Source organism: Octodon degus, unplaced genomic scaffold (assembly GCF_000260255.1).
Source record: "Octodon degus isolate 3935 unplaced genomic scaffold, OctDeg1.0 scaffold00046, whole genome shotgun sequence".
Lineage (NCBI taxonomy): Eukaryota > Metazoa > Chordata > Mammalia > Rodentia > Octodontidae > Octodon > Octodon degus.
The window spans coordinates 10,590,123-10,595,938 of NW_004524622.1; positions in this window are offsets into that span (position 1 = coordinate 10,590,123).

Sequence of the window (5,816 nt, forward strand, 5' to 3'; positions counted from 1 at the left end):
TTGGTTGTTTCCAAGATTTGGCTATCACAAATTGTGCTGCTATAAACATAGGCACACATATATCACTATGATATGATGTTTTCAGATCCTCCAGGAAAATTCCCAGTAGAGGAATAGCTGGCTTAAATGTCATTTTCTTTGATGAGGGATATTACCTCAATGACATCAATCTGGTCCTACCCCCTTACTGCTACACGGATGAACTAGCATAACTGTCACCAGCATCTTCTTGCCATCTCTGCTTGCCTCACTGTTCTTGGGTCAGTCAAGGAGAGCTCGCTCCTGTGCGCTATCTCACTGTGCAGGCCATAATGAAGCCTTAGTCCTATGACCATATCACCTACTCATGGTTTTTTATGTTGGGTGCAGTGGGTTATGAAAGAGTTAGAATACTAAATCCTATATATCTCGACCATGCCTGGCAAGTGGAGGGCTGCTGAAGGGCTCTGGAAAGTAGCAGAGTAGCAATAAGTAAAGACTTAGAGAGACCCTCAGAGACCTGTGAGGACCTGCCGAAGAGCCCAAGTGAGATACCTGGAGTTCCAGAAAAGAGTGCTATAAGCTCTAGCTACTGAGTGGAGTGGCCAGAAACTACTAAGAACTGTAATACTTAAAAGCTGAAAGGTGCTGGCACTCAGAGCTTGAAGCTGTAACACTAAGGGCTGAGAGCTTGTGGCACTCAAACTCTGGGGCCTCTAACATCAAGGAGGCTACACTTGCCATTTTGGGATTTCCGTCCAAATTGAGCAACAATCTTCAGCAGGTTCATAACTTCTTGCAGCATGGTATAGGGATTCTCTCCCTGTTAGAGTCTTGAAGAAAAGGCAAACAAAAACAACATTGTTAGCAGGCTCAAGAGCCAACCCATGTCTGAGTGTATTATTATTATTATTATTATTATTATTATTATTATTATTATTATTATTTTGGTGTGGCTAAGATCCCATGCTAATCAGCGATACTTCCTCATAAAAGGAATAAAAGATATTTTAGAAATGATCAGAATCAACCTTTTCTAGACTGAAAAAATTAACCAAAATCCCCAGGAGTTAGGAGAATATTTTATCAAGAAGAAACTGTTTGGGGCTGTCAAGATAACTCAGCAAACTAAAGCATCTGCTTAGGCAGGCTTAGGCAAGTTCAGAGATCATACCACATGCTGCTCCAGTCCCACCCCAAGGGCAGGCTGAGCCTGCCAGAGTCCAGGCATGGTGGCGCATGCCTGTAATTCCAGCTCTGGGGAGGCTGAAAGCAGGAGGATCAATGAGTCTAAGCTGCATAGTGAAACCCAGTAACAAACAAATACATTAAAAAAGAAGAAGAAGAAGAAGAAGAAGAAGAAGAAGAAGAAGAAGAAGAAGAAGAAGAAGAAGAAGAAAAGAAAAAGGAAAAAACTATTTGAACCTTGGTAAGAAGAGAATACCCTGTGGCATTTTAACTTACCCTGGTCTTTGGTAGTGGCCCTAGAGAGAAAAACAATCTCCATTAGTGTTCACTAGTGGAAAAGACTTAACAGAAAATAAATATACGATATCATGGAGGATTTCATAGGTAGGCTTACAATGGCCACCTGCAGATGTAGAGGTAAAAGAATACAAATGGCTATCTGTATACTGGGTACTCAAGATGATTGAGTCAAATCTGAAGGCCTGGAGCACACTGCAGAGTCACCAGCCAGCACAGTCTGTGTTGCAACACCAGAGGGTGTGCCCTGGAAGGGTAGAGTCTGCAGGGGAAACCTGAGGTATTGGAAACAAATGTCCAAAGGCGATGGTGAAGATTGGAGCCCTCCAGAATGATACAAGAAATGATCTTCTCCTTTCCCTTTTGATTCTGTCCAGGCTACAGGTCAATTAGCTGGTGCCACTCACATCTGGAGTGTGTCTTCCCTTCTTAGTTTGTGGCCTACCTGCCAATCATTCACTGACACACCCAGACCTCACCAATCTGCTAGAAAGTTCTTATTCAAGTTAATTTAATGTATCACAGTTGACAATAACACAACCTGTGTTCCCAGCTCAGGTCCTGATACCAGACGGAACACAATGGACATCATTCATAACCATTTGTGACTGTGACCCATCTGGTGACTTACTGAGGAATCCATGCAGAGGGCTTGTCTTTCTTGTTCTGGTGGACTTGGACAGTGCTGAGATGGTTACCTAGGAGGTATTTGTGGAAAATGTTAGCAATCACTTCTACTGGAAGCAAGGAATAACAGTTGGGAAAACAATAGATTAACAAAAATCTTAGGGCAAGAAGGCTTTGAAATGGTTCAACATATTCTTAGGAATATAGAAAGCTGGGCACATGCCCCAAGGATGTGTGCACAGACAGCAAAGATCTGAGAAGGCACAACATACTCACCTTTTGTTGACCTCTGTCATTGACCAAGTAGGAAGCAAAAGCTGGGGCGAATATATAAATGGTCTGGCTGAATTCTGAAGCCATGAGTTTATGCATAAAACAGAACTCCTTTTATAGACTGGGTCTAAGGCTGCAGACTCTTGGTTCTAGTCACTTAGTAAATTCTAGAAAATCACCAGCTGACTGTTAAACTAAAAGAACCACTTCCACACATAACAAAGCATACAGACTTTATAAAATTAGCTCAGAACAATCACTAAACAAATGACAGAAATTAAAGCAATACCAACAAAAGAGGGGAATCTGATTTTTTAAAATTTTTATTAATTAATTAATTTGCTTTATTTATTTATGTGTGTGTGTGTGTGTGTGTGTGTGTGTGTGTGTGTGTGGCCAGCTTAGCCCACCACGGGGCAGGGCTGGCTGGCATGTGGTGCTGGGGTATTGAACCACGGTCCCTGTGCTTTGCTAAGCTTTATTCTAAGTAAGTGCTTTAGACCACTGAGCCATCTCCCCAGCCCCCAGGGAATCTGATTTTTAAAGTTACCACATTCTAATATTCAAACTATTGAGTTTTCAATAAAAATACAAAGAATGCAAAAAATAGAGAATACTAATAAAAAGATGCAAATTAGAGAAAGAAACTCAAAGAAATTCTGGGGCAAAAAAGTATACCTGAATAAAAAAACATCATTAGAGACTGTTAGGGTTTGTGTGTAGTTGTCCCTCCAAAGCCTCATATGGTCACTGGGGCGTGGTTCTAGAGTTTGTGATTAATTCATGATCCAAGGCTGGGATTATGGATCTGAGTATTGCTGCGGTTATGGGTGTGAGTTCTACAGCCACCCTGCAGCAGACAGGCTGAAGGCAGCATAAGGAGGAGAGAGGCTGGCCACGGCTGCCACGGCTGCCACGGCTGCCCCTGCTCCTCCTCTTTACTCTCTTGTTCTTTGCCTTCTTTGCCACTGCCATGAATGACTGGGCTGTGCCATGTGAAACTCTGCCTTGGAGCCAGTTTCGGTATAGACTGAAATTTACACTAACTGTGAGCTAAAAAAACCTTTCCTTCCTTAATTTTGGGTATCAGGTATTTTGTCCCACAGAAGGGTAACTGAGACTGAGAGGTTCAGTAGCAGATAGGAGCAGGCAAAATTTAGTAAACATTAAAATGGGTCATTTGAAAAAAGGAAAAAAAAATGACATAACCTAAAAGACCAGAGGAGAGATCATCAAATTTACTAACATAAACATAATGGAAGTATCAGAATGAGATGTATAGAAAAGGACAAGAAGAATATCTAAAAAAGTGGCTGGAAGCTTCTCAAATTTGACAAAAAAATGAGTCCATGCATCTAAGCTGCTCAAAAGCCTCCAGGCTATACTAAGACAGATTACACTGTCAAAAGTCAAAGACAAGAGAATCTTGAAAGCAGTAAGAGGAAAATGCCTCATCATATACAAGTGGATTTTGGTGGATTAACAACTGGATTATCATTAAAAGTCACTAAGGATCTGTAAGAAGAAATGAAAAGCACAGATGAAGGTAACTATATAAGTAATTTAAAATGAAATACAAATGTCTTTTTCATATTTTCTTTCAAAATACAGTACAGTTACATTAAAACATAAAAATTATGAGAATATTGTGAAAAATTAGATAATGTACTTGAAATTCATTGAAGAAGAAACAATCTAAATAGATACATGACAGGTGAAGAGAATAAATTAGCAATTAAAGAATTCACCACACCTACAAAAAAATGAACAAAATAACAATGAAGCAAGGACCACATACTGGTTTATTAGTAAATATCATCACATTTTTGAAGAATTCACACCACCCTTTCTAAGCTCTACTAAACTAGAAGAGGAAGGAACACATTCATTGGGCTAGCACTACCTATATCAATAAAACTCTGCACAAAAGACTAATATCTATTACAAAAATAGATGTAAAAATACTCAACAGATACTAACCAGCCACATGCAACAACATATGAAAAGCATCACACCATTACCAAGTGAGATTTACCCCAGGAATGCAAAGGTGCTACAATGTAAAAAAGTCCATGAATGTAATACATTATATTAATAGCAGGAGGGAAAAATAAATCACATGAAAAGAAATTGTCCAAATCTGTACTCTTTCACAATGAAACATTTAGCAAAACAGAAACTCAAAGCAACTTTCTTGACCTGATAAACACCATTTATGAAAACTGTACCAAATAGCATTTACTGTATAGTAAATAGCTGACAGTTCTCCTTTACTATGAGGAACAAGACAAAGATGATCACTTCTGCCACTGCTTCATCATTACATTAGGACTTATTGGTAAGAGCAATTAGGCCAGAAGAAATAAAAAAAAAATCCAGATTGGACATTAAGAAGTACAATTGTTCCTATCACAGATGATTTTACTTCATATATAGAAAACACTTAATTCATATACAGAACTATCAGCATTAACCAATGAGTTCATGTAAAATACTTTGCAGCATCTGTGTCCTCTACCCTTCAACTGTCGGTTGCATCCCTCCAGCACTGGCAGGTGTTTCTATCACTGCAAATGTACAAGAGGGAGAAAAATCCCAGGCCAATAAAAATAAAGTAGGCATGTGTGGTCATTGTAGGGGGCTGTATTAGTCATATTTTCCTCCTTCTCTTTTCCTTTTTTTCTCTACTTTCCCCCTTTTCTCTGTTTTTTGAAAGGTTGTTTCAGAAAGCCACATGGGAAGCAGAAGGAATAATTTTCTGACTATAACATATAGGTGGTTTAGCTTTCTTCAGGTAGCAGGAGCCTTCAGGGAAGCAGGAAAACTTACCGAGGAATGTTCCTAGAAAGACAGAGCCTTGAACATCAGTGTGCAGCTTCAGTTGAGATTCCCAAATGTCTGAAGGGCAGAGGAGCTGAAGTATGGCATGGTGGGGCTAGGTTGGCGTTGACACCAATGTGGACCAGGACAGCTGCCCGGCGTCCTGCTTTGGCTATGACTCAAGGTTCGTTATGCAACCTAGGGTGGCCACGTTAATGACTAAAGCCGTATTTTCATCCAATAAATAAGGTGCAGGCTTGGGGTCATATTTAATTTGATTTTAGAAAAATAAACGGATACTTCTTGCATGGAGTAAAATTCACACCTGCCTTGCATGGAACACAGCCGTCTTCATGATCTGCCTCAACAGGGCTGTCATTTTCCAGTGCATTTTACACCACGTGGCTATGATGAGCCTCCTGCATGTGTATAATACTGGTGGGTGTTGTACTCTCTTTTTCTTCCAGACTTTTGGTGAATTTACTGCATGTATTGAAATGTTAGCTCTTAGGAAACATGACAATGTTAAGCCATGCAGTTATATATAAAAGATGAGCAAGGCAATGATCCGGAGAATATTCAGAAGATTCTTTAATCTAGGAGTTAATTGGAAAGATTCTCACCCTGACTAA